Source organism: Mustela nigripes, chromosome 12, assembly GCF_022355385.1.
Source record: "Mustela nigripes isolate SB6536 chromosome 12, MUSNIG.SB6536, whole genome shotgun sequence".
NCBI lineage: Eukaryota > Metazoa > Chordata > Mammalia > Carnivora > Mustelidae > Mustela > Mustela nigripes.
Genome location: NC_081568.1, coordinates 65,453,318 through 65,472,577, shown reverse-complemented (window position 1 = coordinate 65,472,577; position 19,260 = coordinate 65,453,318).

Genomic DNA, 19,260 nt, shown 5'->3' with positions numbered 1-19,260 from the left:
AGTACCTCAGCTGTCCTCATGGCACTTCCTCCCTTGTCAGCCCAAGAGGAAAGAAGTCAGTAGCACTCACAGCCCTCCTGGATGACAGGATGGAGGTGAGGCCATCACGTCAGCATGACTGTGGGTCATCAACTGCTTCTGTCTGGAATCGGGACAGCAAGTGTTAGGACTCTGGGGCTGCATTAATTTACCTAGCTCCAAAGCCAAACGTCAGAGTGGGAACATCTCAGTTGTTTGTGTCTGCTCCTGAGATAACATCCACTTTGACTTTGCATAACATATGGAGACATTAGGGATCCAAACACTTGATGTCAATGAAGAATGTGCAGAAACACAAAACAGCAGCAGCACTGCAACAGAGATTCTCGCTCTGTCTTTACAGTTCTCTCCACCACTGGCAGACAGCTCTTCCTTTGTGGATTCTGAAGGGCAAGAAGAAGGTGGGTTTGCCTACTCTGCAGCCTATCCCAAAGGAGGCACTGCGTCCTTGAGCCAGAACTGACAAAAGCCAGAGGGAAGAATCCCAGGCAGGAATAACTTGGAAAGAGGCGGCTTACAGCTCCATAAAGAGGGTGAGTTGGCTGCATTCTCGTTGACACATGAGAAAGAACCACACTGCCTGAAGTCCAATTTCCAACAGGTGTCCTGGGAAATGACAATCTCTTCAGTGAGAAGGAGAAGGGAGATACTATTGACTGAATGACGGTGACAATGGTCATTTGTTAATGACATATGGAGACACTCTATGCAAAAATGTGATATCATTTATTTCCATAATAACCCCATAACAGACACTGTGTTGGTTTGCTAAGGCTATGATAACAAACTACCACAACAGAAATATACTTGCTCACAGGTCTGGAGGCTGAGAATTGAACATCAGTTGAACCCTGCAAGCCAGCAGGGCTGGCTTCCTCTGAGGGCCATAATGGAAGGAGCTATTCTAGGCTGCTGTCCTTGTCTTGCAAGTGGCCGGCCTCTTGGCTCCTCTTCATGCAGTCTTCCCCTGTGCATCCCTGGAGTCTCCTTGCGGGTCCAATTTCCTCTTCTTTTAAGCACATCAGTCAGCTTGGATTAGGGGCCCATACTGACAGTCTTATTCTAACTTAATCACCTCTTTAGCGGCTCTATCTCCAAATACAGTCACATTCTGAGGTTTGGGGGAGTCAGGACCCTGACATATGAATTTGTGGGTGAGTTGGGATGGGTGGGTGGGAGAGGTTCCACAAACCAGCCCATAATGATTACCATGATTTGCATCTTATGGATGAAGATTTTGAACTCTGTTGTGTAGCATAGCTAGTAAATAGAGAGGGCAGGATTTGAATTTGGGTGCATGTGACATCAAAGTCCATAATCTCTACCTTATGACACTGTGTCCTAAAGCTGATGAATAGTGCTGAGATGAAGCTGAGTGACATCAACATCAGTATTTATAGGCTACTGATAACGTCTAGCAGATATGAGAAGTGATTTACTGAGAAGCCTGCTTTGAACAGCATTAATCAGTATAAGTCCTACAGTTGTGGATTAATTTACATTTTATTCCTTTGTTACTATAGAAAACTTCTCTAAGCAATAGAAAAATCTGTAATCCGCCCCTGCACAGGCACATACCTGCCCTGGCTAATTATTTAAGACACTGTTCCAAGCTATGCTGTACACTACTTATGCCAAAATACAGGTCCAGTGTCCACTATAGTTTGTAATCCATCTGGTCTCCCAGTCCCCAATGCCAGTGGCAGGTGTGGCTGCTGTCCGAATGGCACCCTTCTTCCTGCATGGGGTAAGGGGGGAGGGTCCGTGGTAGGTAATGAATCAACAGCACTCAGCCAATTCTCTGGATTCCGTTGACATGCACGGCCAGCTTTCTCTCGTGATTAATTACACTTGCTTTCACGGGAGTATTAATTCACTTTTCTGGAGAGCTTTTCTGATTTCTGCTATTAAAAAGCAAATACCAACAATCCCCCTAGCTTGGAAGGAACAGAGTTCAGTTCAGCGTGGGTCATCACAATCGTCACAATCTACCACTTGAAAGATGTGGTTACCATTTAAGGAAAGATTTGTGTGCTTGTGTATGTGTGTGTGTGCGGAGACAATGTAGTATGCCCAAATATGAGCATAAACATAACTTTCATTCAAATACAATTTTTCTCCTTAAGATAACTGTATGTCCCTTTTTGTTTTTAAGATTTTATTTATTTATTTATATGAAAGACAGAGATCACAAGTAGGCAGAGAAGCAGGCAGAGAGAGAGGAAGAAGCAGGCTTCCTGCTGAGCAGAGAGCCCAATGTGGGGCTCGATCCCAGGACCCTGGGATCATGACCCGAGCCGAAGCCAGAGGCTTTAATCCACTGAGCCACCCAGGTGCCCCATGTCCCTTTTTTGTAATGGGTGCCACCTACTTCAAAAAGCCTACTCAAATAACTGTGCGAACAAATCAGATACTGCACATTTTCAGTAATAATACAGTCAAAAGAAAGGAGCAGATAATTGGAGACCTATTCGTAATTAGACATAACTCCCTTCAAACAAAGAACGACCACCAGTTAATTAATGTTTGTCAAGCACTTTAAAATCATACAATTCAACATCCTAGACATTCCCACCTAAAGGTAGGGAAATAAAAGGAGGGGGAAAGCAGCTTAGATGGGCTCTGGGTCTGTCTTGTTCAGTTATTCATCAGATTTACGAGGGAGGGGGGATGAAAACCACATGCACACAAAGTAGCTGGAACTAAATTTCCTTAAAAGCTATTGCTCTGTCTCTACCTCGCATTTTTCTTTATGAGTGAATGGGGAATAATTCTCCTGAAAATCATTTCACGGGAGCAGTAACATCAATTCTTAATTATTAATATCTCGATTTGTTATTTATTAAGCATCAACAGTGCATTAGATGTTGTACAAAACACAGATAGCTCTGAGTCTTAAATCAAGCCGATTCACTCAGAAATGTATGTCTTTAGCCTTTTTTTTTTTGGACAGGATTTGGGCAGTGAGCTAGATAATGAGGTGCTGCCTGCCTTGGAGGGAAGTGTCTTTCTAGCACTTAGGTTTTATCTCTCACCAAATAAGGGCAGAGCATTTGCCTGAGAATCAAAGATTCCAAACTAGGGAATGGACCTTGAAGGATGTCATCGCCAGAGGCCTCTGAGCTTGCTAACCATGTGTCCCTCTTATTTTAAACACACACCCTCTTATTTTACACATTCACTTATATGTTGTATACATACCCTATTGTACCAATACATTATGATCATTTCAGAAACACACAAAATGCAAAAAAGTTTTAAAAGATAGCATGTAGATAAAATGTTTTAAAATAACTTGTTTCAGTGTATTTTATTAACAGGAATAAAGAATTTTGCTCTCACTAAAAATACGCCACCATTGATAACATTTCTTTACTGAATAATGCAATTGAATATGAATCCTTTTTTTTTTTTAATCTTAGTTTAATACTTTGTGATACAGAGATTTGGTTTGGTGCAGTTTCAGTGGCCACAACTGCTGAGAAAGATGCTTCTCAAAAATACATTCATCCAACTGGGGAGAAAATGAATTGCTAGTTGGGCTTACTAAATCACAGAAACTTTTTTTTTTTTTTTTTACGTAATCCCCACACCCAGCATGAGGCTTGAACTTACAACCCTGAGATCAAAAGTCTCAGGCCACCCTCTTCGTGAAAGTTAATTTTAAAATCATCGACCAATTACATGAACATTTTTGTAGAATTTTGCTAGTAATTTGTATTATTCCTGCTCTAGCATTTGTTCTTGTCAACACATTGGAACTTACTATATTTTTATATATTTAATAAATGAGTTCAAAATATACTGGATCTTTCATTTTTTTAATTAAGGTTTATTTTTTTTTAATGAGGTCCTAGCCTCAGCAATCAGACAACAAAAGTGGATCTTTCATTTTTTTAAATCAGTTTTAAAATTCTATTACTACGTTTCCTAAGTTTGTGATGTTGTGGTTTTTAAAGTTTACAAACTTATACAGCTTTGGCCACAATGATAGCATAAGTGATGGAAATGTTTCCAGACATTATTTTTAAAATGCTTTCTAGGGGCACCTGGGTGTCTCAGTGGGTTAAGCCACTGCCTTCGGCTCAGGTCATGATCCTGGAGACTTGGAATCGAGCCCCACATTGGGCTCCCAGCTCTGCCTCTCTCTCTGACCTTCTCCCCTCTCATGCTCTCTCTATCTCAAGTAAATAAATAAAATCTTTAAAAATAAATAAATAAATAAATAAAATGCTTTCTACCTAGCACAAGCTCCTTTCAAAAGGTAGCTGATTTTGAATTTTCAGAGAAGGAGTAAATAGTTGACTGATGAAAAGCTTTCATTTAAACCCCACTCTTTCACTGACTACCTGAATGATCTTGAGCAAGTCACTTCATCTTTCAGAGCCTCAGTTTCCCCATCTGTCCGTATAGTTAGTAGCCTGAGTGAAGAGTCATTGACTTGACCTGTATAAAACAGAACCATGCCTGACCCATACTAAACTTTCTAAACCTTATATAAATGAAACATGTTATGTGTATTTCATTTTTCAAGTAATCTCCATACCCAATGTGGGGACCCCACTTAGGACCCTGAGATCAAGAGTCACATGCTCTACAGACTGAGCCAGCGAGGTACCCCATGTGTGTTTAATTTTTCACAAATGTCTGTCAAGTGTCCTATGACCAACAGGCACTTGTCACCATAGGAGATCAGTGTAACTGGACACATATCTTTTTGTTAAAAAAAATTAAAAAAAAAAAAGCAAGCAAGCAAGAACAACTTGGGTTGACTCTGCTTTATTTTGATCCAAGATAGTCTGTAAACCTCTCCGTGACACAAAACGTTGTCATGGAATGCTATTCCCCATTTCATTCAAAATACTATAAGATTCTACTGTTTGCAATTCTGTTATTTAAATAATAGAGTCCAGGGCACCTAGATAGCTCAGTTGGTTAAGTGTCTGTCTTCGGCTCAGGTCACGATCCCAGGGTCCTGGGATTGAGTCCCACTTCGGGCTCCCAACCCAGCAGGGAGCCTGCTTCTCCCTCTCCCTCTGCTGCTCCGCTGCTGGTGCTCTCTCTCTCTCTGTGACAGATAAATAAAATCTTTAAAAATAAATCAATAGGAACACTTGCGTGATTCAGTGGGTTAGGGCCTCTGCCTTCGGTTTGGGTCGTGGTCTCAGGGTCCTGGGATTGGGCTCTCTGCTCAGCAGAAAGCTTGCTTCCCACATCTCTGCCTGTCACACTGCCTACTTGTGATCTCTCTCTCTCTCTCTCTGTCAGATTGATAAATGAAATTTTTTTTAAAAATAATAAAAATAAAAATAAATCAATAAAAATAAAAATAATACAGTCCATAAATTTCTCTAACTCGGACACAATAAACTACAATATATAGAAACATGCTCATGGGAATGAACAAAGGAAGACCTGGCCACAGCCCTCCATCTTGGAGGGCTCCTGCTCTGACTCCAGTAACACATGTGACACCTTAGATAAACAGACATTGTGTGGTTCATCAGACATCAAACAGTAGCAAGCTTACTTCCTTTTTACTTTTAGATAAAATATAAATACAAAGGAAATGTCCTCTTTCTTGTACCCTCCACTATAGAGTCCAGTGATTTGGTCCAGTGGTTTCCCAACAAAGATTCTCTGGATTCCGTCCAGAGCTACTGAATCAGACTCTCTGGTTAGGCCTGCTTCTCCTCCAGCTCCCAGCACGCATTAGTCTGGCAACAAGATGATGATCTAACCTCCCCACAAGGTAGGCTTCCTGACCACAGCCTTGACAGATGGTCACCTTTTTGAACATTTCTAATGACAAAGAGCTTATTATTCTCAGGGTAACCCATCTCATTTTTGGAGTTCTTGGATTGTCAGAAAATGTTTCTTCTATCTCCCTGTCATTCTACCCACCAGCTCAAGTATTTTGCTCTCTGGTGTCACACAGAAAATGTTTCATACCATCTCTTCACCCAGTCTCCGTCTCTACTCCCCAGACCCTTCAATCGATTCCCACTGGACTTGTTTTCTGAGCTGTTCTTCCATCTAGTTCCCCTTCCCTGGCTGCTTTCCTACTGGGAAATGTTGCTTAATATTCCGTATGTCATCAGATGAGGTCAAGATGCTGTGAGTGGGTGACCTCCTCCAATTGCTGCTGCAGTGGCATCATTAATGCCAAAAAGATTCATCACTGCCAGCTGAGGCTCATGAGTTCTCTCCACTTGGGCGCTTCATGTAGACACACTATATACATTCATTGATAATAAAAATACCTTTCATCATTGAGTGGAGGTATTTTCAAATCCTCATCAAGACATTCCCTGTGTTGCCATGTATAAAATATACTGGCTTGCAGTGCAAAACCCTCAAGATCTGATATTATCTATTCTGTGTCTCTATTTTAGTCTCGTTTCATACCATAAAATATATGGATCCAGACAAACAGTGGGCCTAGAGTCAGGGCAGCTCGTACCACCTTGGCCCAGTTCTACTGTGTAACTTTTATCCTTTCTATGTCTCTCTATGCTCATCAAAGAAATGAGAATATGAATGTCTGCACTGCCAACCTGAGAAAGTTTTAGCAAGAATTAAATGACTTACAAATTCTAAAAGCCTTTTAAATGGTTTAAAAGAGTTATAACAATATTTTATTTATTATTATTATTATGCAACCTGTAGGTGCTTAATAAGTATTAATGGGGAAATGAAATAGGCAGATAAATGATAGAGAGCAGACTGAATGATGACGAGAAGGGAGGATCAGAGAAAAGATAAGACATAACGTCAATTCCAGTTCTTGGCACCTTAAGCCAGTGTCTGTCGCTGGTGGCAACACAGGAAGAATCACGATGCTTAAGTCCAATGCAGTGTTTAAAGAATGCAGGGCTTAGTTTCTGGTGAGGGATCATCTCACCCACAATTCCTGTAGCTCCATGCAGTTAATGAGGCAGCTAGCAGCACCTGCTCAGAATTTACCCAGGAAGAAATGTCATGGGTAGGAGGCAGGAGCTAAGAGGCAAGGCTCACATTCATCAACACACACTGCTAGTCTTCCAGGGACAGCAAAATATTTAACTGCTGAGCAGAAAATCCTATTTGACTGTTTAAGTAAAAGGTAATGATTAATATCAAGCTAAAAGTGTGTGCCTTTCTACATTTTATTAAATAAGATACACTAATGGCATATGTATGAAATAAAATTGCATTTTTTTAAAAGATTTTACTTATTTATGTGACAGAGAGAGATAGACAGTGAGAGAGGGAATACAAGCAGGGGAAGCAGGAGAGGGAAAAGCAGGCCTCCCGCGGAGCAGGAAGCCCAATGTGGGGCTCGATCTCAGGACGCTGAGATCATGACCTGAGCAGAAGACAGACGCTTAACAACTGAGCAACCCAGGTGCACCTGAAATTGCATTTTTGACAAGGTTTTCATTCTCCCATGAACTAAGCATCACAGGATATTTGGTTCTGCATTTAGTCATCCATCCATTTATTCAAACAAACATTTCTTGAGTGAATATTATGTGCCAAACTTTTTTTTTTAATATTTTATTTATTTATTTAACAGAGAGAGAGATCACAGCAGGCAGAGAGGCAAAGGAGGAAGCAGGCTCCCCGCTGAGCAGAGAGCCCGATGCGGGGCTCTATCCCAGGGCCCCAGGATCATGACCTGAGCCAAAGGCAGAGGCCTAACCCACTGAGCCACCCAGGCGCCCCATTATGTGCCAAACTTTATCCCACATACAGAGGGACTAAAAGATGAATAACCTTATAGTCTGAGGAAGGAAGGGGACAGAGAGAGAGGGAGATAGAGGGGGGAGGGAGGGAAAACTTAAATGCAATATGACACAATAAATCACAAGTTGAGTCAAGATGCAGTGGGCTCGCAGGTAATCTTTAAGCAATGGATGAATCATGACTCAGCTGCAGATCAGAGAAACCACTCTAGCTACTTTAAGGAGGAAGAGATTTTATTTGGGAATTAGGTGCTAATGAAATCACTGAGAGGTCAGGAGGAACAGTCTCCCTGCTGAGCCTTGAGGGCAGTCCTGGACCCATACTGCAGAATTATACCCCAAGGGGAGCTGCCCTCTTGGGCACCTTCAGAAAGGTTGGGAATCCAGAGGCTGCCAAAGCTCCAGGAATAGATCTCATTGGCAGCTCTCCAGGGATGACAATTGTTTATTCCTGCTAAATCCTTACTGGAAGATAGATAGTTAGATAGATAGGTAGGTAGATAGATAGTCAGTCTAATGGCCCACCATAACTCTGGCATTTAACTCAGTTCTAAACTAAAGTCTTATGTGAATCCATCCGATTAGCAGAGCCAGAAGGCCTATCTGGAGCCCTAGCGGCAAGGCAGTCTCTTTGCAGCCTTGGCCGTCCAGGAGCACCGGGAGCAGGTGCGAACAGGTAGGTGCAAGCACACCCAGGCCAACAGAGAATGTAAAGATGGAGAGATCTGAAGGCAGAGAAGGGGGAGGGCTGAAGCTAGGAGGATCCGCGTGGGTGCGGGCCTAAGCAGCAGTGGAACTCTGTCCCTGACCGGCTATGAACAGAACCAAGGACAGCATTTTAAACATCACCATCTTTTTGTCATCACCGTTACTGACGTTTTAACACTAAAGGCAAACCCACACCAGTGTGGTGTGCTGGTGGAGTGAATACAAACTCAGAGCTGAGGCCCAGCAACATTCTTTCTAGCTCTGCCGCGAACAGTGATCCTGGGATGTCGCTCAATGTCTCTGGTTTCATTTTTTCCCATCTGTAAAATAGGAATAATTTCCACAATCCTCTGCTAATAAGTTAGGAATTAACAAGAAATTGAAATGTCAAAACTCACCATCTTCGTGTGAGTTGCTTTACACGCACTAGTGGGATATATATTTAATGGTGAAAGGGGAAGCTTCCCAGTATTTGCAGAAAAACTGACCTTGTGACCAGTATATTTTTTTCCGAGTAAATACAGTATTATAATTTTGTGTGGATAATGTTACAATAACAGATACCCAATAACAACTTGCTGATACCAAATTAAAATGCAGGCATTTTAATTCACGCAATTCGGTTTTCCTTGGCAATGCAGATCTCTTCCCAGCTCCCCTCTCCCGGCTTGTAGGAACCTGCGACCACACTGCACACATGGACCAGCAGGGTAAATAAATGAGGGAGCTAGAGTCTGCATCATGTGCTGAGCCCTGCGCTCAAGCCCAGGTGACAGCTCGGCAAAAGGAGTAGTCTTCTGTTCCGCGGTTTTCATGAATACATAATTCATCCGGTGGCAAGAGATGTATTTCATGCCGTTTGGAAAGCCACATGTCCTGTCCCTGTAATAACGGCCTCCTCTGCCCCTGCTTAGAGAACAAGTAGCTCAGCAGCTGTTGAAGGTCAAGCGAGACTGAGTCACCGAGTTACAGCACACAGACGGCGGAGCCCAGGTGGTGTCTAAATCACCTGCAGGAGCTCCGGTGACGTTAGAGGGCAAAGAACTTTAAATACCTCTCTCTCTCTCTCTCTATTTCTCTCTCTCTCTCCCTCTCTCTGTCCACCCCCCTCCTTCCAGACCAAGAGGAAAGGAGAAGCCAAGCAAGCTGTGATAGATAATATACAATCAGATAAGCTTTTAAAACAGGTGACAAGCAGAGAAAGTACAAATGAAACCCGAACTGACAATTCCATTTGATTGGCTTTTCTGCTTCACCATCTGCATTTGTGTGACAGTCAATGATGATTGGAAAGGAGAGCCATACAAACCCAGGAAGCCACAAATGACCCCAGAATTAGACCACGGGAGGTAAAAACCTGGGAGTAGATGTCTTCAAAGCGACCATCTACCTTTCCATCATGAAAGTAAAGAGTAATTCTGGGTGAGAGCTTTCCCTAGATGAACACAGGTAGTTAACATATGTCACTGCTGTGTCTCTGTTTTTCCCTTTTTACATGCACACACACACACACACACACACACACACCGCACACTGGAGAAGAATTAGAGAAACTTCACAAAGATTCTCTCTGCGTTAACCAATTAACAACTGCAAAATAAGAAATATGACTCTACTATAATTGAATTGTCACTGGCAGTGCAAGAGGGCAATGCCAAAGTTTCCTTGTACTTATAATGAGGTTTTTCTTATATGACATGTCTTTTATTTCATCAGCTTATGCCAATTACTCCTGCCCGGTCTCTTTGACTAATGAGAATAACTGATCCCCACATACTTTCTATCTGCCAAAGTCTCATTATCCTTTAGCCTTCATGCTTTTCCCCAGAAAGCAGATAACACTTTTGATTTTATAAAGACTCCCTTAAAATTGATCACCATTTCAAGAAATTTCCTTGGCATTTTTGCCAACCTGACTTGCTGTTATTAACAGAGCGAAGTGTTTAAAAGTTCAGAATGCTTTACGCCTGCAGAGTTAACAGGCACCCAAGGGCGATTGATATGGCTAGGTCAAGCAGAGATTTTTTTTTTCCCCTCTGCTTTAATCTTCTTAATGTGTGGCAGCCACTGAGAGTCTGTATAGAGCTTTGAGAGGATGCTCTTGGGCTCAGGGTGGGGTCAAAATTATAGAAGAATGGCTCCTCTTACATCAGCTGACATATTGTCTTTAAAGGGTTATTATGAGGACTAATAAGGGCAGAGCAGGAACTGCAGGAATTATGGGGGAGAACACCATACAGAGCCAGAGAGCCTGGCACATGGCGTGAGCCTTGGGTTGAACCTCAGAGGCCATTCCACCGGCATTCTCTGGGCCATCTCGGGATTCCTCACCCTGACATGACCACCTTGTCTGTGGAGGACACCCTTCCTCAGCAGGCAGGAGTCATGCTGTTATGGCTTGGTTCAAGAGGATACCAACTGGTTCTCAAGAGCTGAGAGGATGACTATCCAGTTTAACAAGAGGGCCCATCTGCCCCCAGCAGCTAGAGAACGAAATTTCCCTGGCATAATGTGGGGGGATGGATGGGTTAGCCAAATCCTTCAGAGGTAAAGAACAACGTCATCCAGCTTCTCCAACCAACCCCCCCTACAAGATGCACAAAGTGGGAGAAGACGCTGGAGATTTCTTGCCTAAATATCCAAGCATAGCCTCATATTGTATTCCTGGTCTCTGGATAACTGCTTTTTGCTTTCTTTTGCCTGAGCAGCCTCAGTGCCCATGAAGTACCTGCAACACAGGGCCAAAGCTTCCACAGAGGCACGACGTATGAACCACAAAGAACACCTTTGCCAATTGCAATTTCTCCCATTCTCTCCAAGCTATTTAACAGAAAACAAAACGAAACAAATCCCAAAATACCTACCTTATTAATTATTCTAGCCATTTGCCAGTTGCTCAGGTTTTAAGGAAGCTTTTATGTGCTTTAAAACGACATTTGTGTTAAACACCAACGTAAATGAAGCCATGAACAAAGAAAGCTACTGTGCAGGATCATAGTTCATTGGAGGTGGTAGTTTTTCCCCCATTTTAGCTATTTCACTCCGAGGACATGAAACTATTATCAAACTGTCTTCCCTTGCAGGCCTCAAGGACGGATTTAATTTTGTACGACTCTCAGACTTGACGGCTAATAGCAATAATGCTGAACACAAACATCTGGACTCACTACAGGAAATCATTCCCTTCATTTCGAGAGCCAGGCGCAGACCTGAGTGAAAGGCATCGAAGAGTTTCTGGCGGTGGAGGAATGCAATCGAAAGGTTTTCTGTGAAGTGAGGAGGGAGACTGATGAGAGAGGAAAACTAGACTTCAGAAAACATTTTCCTGCCACCCAAGTGGTAATCGATTTGGAATTTTGATATTTAGAAAATAGTAGGGCATGTGGTGTAGAATATAGGATTTTTCATCCTTTTGAGAAGTAAATCACAAACACTCTTTGTTTCACCAAAATCATGCACTGTACCCTAACAAGGAGGAGAGAGGAGGTGCAGGGAAGAATTTTCATAATTGTATTTGAAACCTTGGTCTTAGCCCAACAAGATAGGGATAAGGTTGGTTGACACAAACCTCCATGCTAGAGATTTTGGAAACCCAATCTATCTCTAAATATCTGGGTAGGGAAAGGCATTTACAGTCTCAAAATAACTATTTTCAGTCTCTACTGAATTGATGTTCTCTCTGGGGTTTCCTATGATCACACTCTTCATGTCAGAGGCCCTAACATGAGACCCAAATCCTTCTCGGTGACTCCACTTGTCATTTGTCCCCTTACCGCTCCCACCTTGTAAATACACATAACAGAAAGTTCACTGAAAAGGTGGGAGCCACCACATGGGTGTGATGGGGGACATGTTTTGCAGGCTGTCACATCTTAAAACACTGTAAGAAAAGCACTTAAAAACCATATTGTTCCCCTTAGCTATCCTATTACCAGTAATTTCTTAGTGGTTGTAGCCAACCTAGCTATATAAGCTCTCATGGTTTTGGCTGATTCTTCCCGCTTCTCTCTCTTCACACCTGTTGTGGGTTGAATTATGTCCCTCAAAAAGATATATTCAAGCCCTAACCTCAGCATCTGCAGATGCGACCTTGTTTAGACATAGAGTTTTTGCAGATTGTAATCAAGTTAAGAGGAAGCCATTAAGGGTGGTCCCTGATCCAATCTGACTAGGGTCCTTATAAGAAAAGGAGAAGGGGCACAGACAAAGATGCACAAGGAGAATGCCATAAGACCACAGGGACTGAGAATGGAATGATGCAGCCTCGAGACAAGGAACACCAAGGATTGCCAGCCACCACCAGAAGAAAAGAGTCTACCCAGAGCTCTAGGTGAGAACATGGCCCTACTAACATCTTGATTTCACACATCTAGCCCCCCAAACTGTGTGAGAATAAATGTTTGTGATTTTAAGCCCCCAGTTTGTCTTACTCTGTCACCTCAGCCCTGTGAAAGTAATATAAGACCCGCCTCCTTTTTCTCTCTCTCCATCCCAATTTCTCAGCAGAGATAACTAGCACCTCTTTTATTATTCTGACACCTGCCCTTGGATCCTCAACTTTGACCCAGCAGCTAATGAATGTATTTTCTTATTCAAGAACAGCTCCCTCCCTAAGCAAAATTCTGGTGCCAGAGGCCAAGAAAATATTGTTTTCTTTCCCCCGCCTATCGTGTATTTAGATTTTAAAGCAATCCAAGTGCCCCCATGAGATTTGAGGGTCAAAACAAATTAGAGGCTGCTTGTGCTCAAATAAGGAGACCGCTTTGCTTCACAATCATTGACAGCTTTCTCTTGGCAAGAGGGACAAAGACCTGCATGCTTATCAGAATGTACAAAGCCCATGTGAACTGCCCTCTCCCTGCCTCTGCCTCATCCTGGACTACTCTCCCTCTTTGCTCTTCCCTCTGATCACACTGCTTCTTTCCGTTCCTTATTTTCAACACAGCGTTACCTCTGCTACTCTTGCTGCCTGGGACTCCCTTCTCCAGACCCCTGCCCCAGCCTCTTCTTGAGCAAATGCCTCATGGCTCTCAGATCTCAGCTCAAGTGCCACCATCCTAGGAGAGGCTTCTCCTACCACCCCAGGACCCGATCATATCCCCTGCCTACAAACCTTTACGGCACCCACTGCTTTTCTTTAGTAATGTTTATTAGTTTTTAATTACAATAGAAACTCTTAATTGAGCTCCTGGGGGAGAATTAACTGACTTTTCAAATCCATCTGTAAAACGTATTGACTGATGGCCTGGAGCATGATAGATGCTTGTGGCTTCTGCAGTCTAATACCCTCATCACTTCTACCCCCACAGAATGAGCTCTAGCCCTTCTAAGAGGGCGTTGCTTTTGTTCCCCAACCTGTTTACAGCAGTTGTACTTGATGACTACAATTATGTACTTTAATTAAATATCACATAAACTGATCAAATATGAGCATAAAAAGACAGTTGCTCTTTTGAAAAGTGAAATGCTTTGGAAAGACTTGAAAAAGCTGGGGGCAGTGGGAATTGCTTAGATTAGTGGTAAATAAGACAAGTGTAAAAGACTAGAGAAAAAAGTGTTAAAAATCTAAATGAACTCAAATTACTTGGTAAGTGTCTTTAAGTTCTCCCTCCACCTTAAAGTATCTTAAACTGGAAACTGTAGGTGATATACATTTGAATGGACTTTATTCAAAAAAGATGACTCTGGGGCACCTGGGTGGCTCAGTGGGTTAAAGCCTCTGCCTTCAGCTTAGGTCGTGATCCCAGGATCCTGGGATTGAGTCCCGCATCGGGTTCTCTGCTTGGCGGGGAGCCTGCTTTCCCCTCTCTCTCTGCCTGCCTCTCTGCCTACTTGTGATCTCTGTCTGTCAAATAAATAAATAAAATCTTTAAAATAAAATAAAATAAAAAGATGACTCTACCAAATTCGGCAAATACATGTTCATTTTAAGTAAGAAATGAAAGTTTACGTATGTGTATACACACACACACACATATACACATGTATATACGTATACATGCAATATGTATATTCAGATATATGTATATATGCACACATGTGGATGTATATATAAAATGTTAGCCATATAAACATGCATGTGTATATACACAGTTGACCCTTCTTGAACAGCATGCATTTGAACTGCATGGATCCACTTATATGCAGATTTTTTTTTGATAAATATAGTACACTAGTGCAAATATATTTTCTCTTATGGTTTTCTTAATAACATTTTCTCTGGATGACTTCATTATAAGAATACAGTATATAAAACATACCACATATAAAATATGTGTCCATCCACTATTTATGTTATTAGTAAGGCTTCTGATCAACAGTAGGCTATAATTAGTTAAGTTTTGGGAGAGTCAAAAGTTATACATGGATTTTCAACTGTGTGGGGGGTGAGTGCCCCTAACCCCCTTGTTGTTCAAGGGTCAACTGTATATGTATAAACCCACATACACATTTTAATGGCTTCCCAGTTTAACTGCATTTGTTCTCACTGAAGAAAGGGCCTTCTACAGTATATATTTACTGCTGGGATAAAGTGATTAACATTCATCTCCTCTACTTGACTGTGAGTTCCATTACAACAAGAAGCATGTCTTGTTTCAACCCCAGAGTTCTGGTGCCTAGCACTGCCCCACAGTACATACTCAGTAAGCACTATTCTTAATAAACAAAAGGTAATTTCACTTTCTTCTGTGTTGTGCAGACATAACAGATAATACAGCAAAATACTGAAACATATTTATGAAAGATGCTCAAAGCAGTGAAAATAATTATCCCTCAGAATTCTTTAGGGCTGGCTAAGTGTTAACTTCGACTCTGCTGAAGACTGTTCAGGGTGTTGGGACACGTTCGAGGACAGAGCTGTATTTTCTTTATTTTTTTTTTAAGATTTTATTTATTTGACAGACAGAGATCACAAGTAGGCAGAGAGACAGGCAGGAAGAGAGGAGGAAGCAGGCTCCCTGATGAGCAGAGAGCCCGATGCAGGGCTCAATCCCAGGACCCTGGGATCATGACCTCAGCTGAAAGCAGAGGCTTTAACCCACTGAGCCACCCAGGCACCCTCTGTCTTTTCTTTCTGATGGCTGCCCTGTTTTGTCTGAATAGGACTCCGTGAATGGGTATGAATCTGAACCAGGGAACAAAGGAAACACATAATTCTCTTTTCTCCTCTCTTTATACTGTGAGAATCCTTCCCCCTCCATGATCCCAGATTAGTGAACATAACAGATGGGTTTAATCCATAAAAATGAAAAACTTTTCCTATTTCAACTCCATTTCCTGCTTTTCTAGGTAAAACAAAACTTTCCCTGAGGAAATGATGCAAATGCACTCACATGTTCTTAAAAGATCCCTCATAGCACAAAACATTGCCATGAACTTTACCATGTTGTTTTTCATTTACTTTTAAAAGGAAATATGAAGGTGTAAGAGAAAAACAAAATATATAGATAGGATTTAGGAAATGCTTTCTAATCCCTGTTTCACTAAGACCTCCCTCCCTAAGTTTCAGTTTCCTGTCACATGGGATTGGTAAAAATACTTACCCTCCCTATTTTATAGAATTATCGTAAAGGATTTAATTACATAGGATACATGAAAACCCTTGAAATACTACAAAAGGTGATACAAATGTATACTGTCTGTCACTGCTACTACAAGGTCTCCATGGCCATATTACCTCACCAGCTCCTGTCCCTGCCCTCCCTTGTGCCTGGCAGGCTGCACACAATTCATTGCCTTAAGCACAGACCCAAGCAGTCTTATGTGATTGCACTTGAGTGTCCGAGGGAAGCCACTGATTTTGGATAAGACAAGAATGGTCGTGTTCCAAAAAACCTCCTGGGAAAACCCATGGGATACTCAATCCACATCTCCACCCAGAGTCTTCTCTAGACAGATATAGAGAGGGGGCATAAGTCAGAGCACCTGTTAAAAAGCACCATGTCTTGGCCAGTATGAGTTTAAACTTTAACAGCATTGCTATCCATCTGTAAAATGTCACGTCTGTTGGTTCCACCCTAGCAGCTCCAATGTAGAAAATCACAAATCCACCTCCTTCAATAAAATATAAAAGTCTAGAGTCTCTGTATAATATATGTGCACTCAAGCTATACTAATTTATTCTATAATTATTTTTATTTGGCTCTTATACTACATAATTAATGATGTTTACATGGAAAGGTTCTTTAATGTAAATGGCATAAGTGGATTACTGAGCAAGCCTTAAAACAAATAAACATTTTTCTTCTTTTAAAATTTTCTTCACTCTCCTCTGGCACAAGAGCAGAGGTTTTTAAATGTCAAGCGGGATATAGAAATCAGGCTTCTGAGGTCCATTCTCCCCTAGTAAGACAGTCTTATAATTCTGTTTCCTGTAATGGTTGGCCCGAGGGGGTCAACAGTGACCTTGCTGACCCAACACATCCAGACTCAGAAGCCTGTCTTTTCTTTGGGAGGTTGCCACTGTTTTTCTCCATGACCTTAAACACAACACAATATCTGGCCCTTACAGATCATTTCCTGCAGAGTTTGCTGGGGATGAGACACTCCTGACATAAATAAACAAGCTCCTATAAAGACCTGAAAAAGACCAGAAAAGAAAATCTACCAGGCTTCTAAATACTCCTACCATCATGATAAAATCAACATTAGCCAGCTCTGGTGGGTGCCCCTTGAGTCAAAGTTCAGATTCCATGTTTCTTGAGTAGTAATACAGAGCCAGGTTACTATAAAATAGAGTTAACACAACAGTCACTAACTATCAGGACACATATGATCTTTTTTAGGGTATTCTCAAGGGAAAGCATGGACATCAAAAGCCTTTTCCTTACTCCTGTTCTCCCAGAGGCAAAGGCAAGGGGAATGGGAGTGAAGATGCTTCCCTCCACCACACACATCCAGCCGTCAGGAGGCCTTTGTGGGGAAGCCTGGATCCAGGTCATCTCTGGAGGGAATGGTGACATGCCCTCTAAAGTACCCTTCAAGTTATCCCAGGAGTCGCCGACTAGACTTAACCAGCAGGCCTTCTCTACGGGACTTCAGTCTCAGATCTGACCATAGACCTGGCAGAGCCCTGGGATCTAACAGAAGAACTCAACCCACGTGAGAGGTCCTGACACCAGTCCTAGCTATCATCTCAGGGCAGAGCTTCAAATTGGAGCCCTGACCTGGAGGTCAAGATATAGGTCAAATGCCTAGGACAAGCATGCTTGGAGTGATCATAAATATACAAGACCTATTGCTATACTAAGACCTTTATATTCTCTAAAGGCTCTTACTTTCACATCATTTCAAACATGTTAGTATGTGTACTCATCCCACATTTAATTATTTTGCTATAAAAATTTTTATAGTTTTTCTTTTGAAATTATTCAGCTAGAGTAACTCATTTAAAAATGTGCTATGATTAAATAAATAAAATCTTTTAAAAACGTGCTGTGATTTCTTAACACTCATCATATATATTTAGGAACTCTCAGTTGGTGAGAGCAGCTCATCTTAAAACTGTTTTCAAATGTAATGCAATTGTTATGAACATTAAATCCAGCAATTAATGAAGCTGACACAGTATTATATTTTGTGACCATTAATAAATGTTGATTAATTTTGCTTTGGCAGTTTTCCTTTTCTAATTTTGGAGGCTATAATTTTTCCCAGTCAGACTCCAGACATTTTCCCAGACAAGCTCATATGCCCAGCACTGTGAGCCTACTACCTAGAGGCTAAGCTTATCCTCTGAGTTTTTGGCATTCAGCCAAGCACTCCCTGAATAACTGGACATGGACTACAGTGAGTTCTTGGGGATTTTCAGCCATTTCATTCAATTTGTGCCCTTAACCCAAACAATCCTGTGGAGGTACCACACCTTGTACCATCACCTGAACAATCAAATTAAGTCTTCCTAATTAAACTCAAATTCTGAAGATTTTTGTGAATTTTTGGATCCTTAAAGAAATTTACCCATAACTAATGCTAAAAGGCTTCACTGTTGGCCTTTGGTAAAGTCATTCTTTTCCTTCATGGATGAAATCAGGTTTCATAAATCCAATTTATTTCATTTTCTAATAAGAAATGAGATGTGGAAGCTGATTTGAAGTTGCATTCCTAGGAAGCTTTTCCATCGCTCCATAAAATGTGAGTTATGTGTGTTCCATTAAGGTGTTTATAACTATAACTAGACTCAAGATAACTTCTTTAAAAATATTTTATCAGCAATGTTAGGTGGAGTGTACTTTTTTCTCCCCCACACCCTCAGAAAGGGATTAGGTCTTATCAGACTGTATCAACCCCAAAATAATCATAGATCGTCTACTGACAGTCACAAATTCCCCTCTTTTGCTATCAGCAAATGCTGTAGTGATAAAGTACAAATTTGAAAACTCTATTTTCTAGATGCTTCTTCCAACAATATCACATCATCAGTGTAGTTTGTTTAGGGAATGCATTCCTGACCTTGGTTTGTTTGTATCTTCTTTAAAAATCACTAAATACATGGAACACTTGGCTGGCTCAGTCAATTTAGTGTCTGCCTTCTGCTCAGGTCAAGATCTTGGGGTCCTGGGATAGAGCCCTGTATCGGCTCTCTATTCAGCAAAGAGCAGGGAGTCTGCTTCCCTCCCACTCTCCCTCTGTGCTTGCTCTCACTCTCTCTCTCTCAAATAAATAAGTAAAATCTTTAAAAAAATAAAATAAAATAAAAATCACTAAATACAAATTGAGTATATAGTAGTAAGCTCTTAGATACTGCCATCAGACAGGATGAGATGCAATCCCATCTCTGCCATTT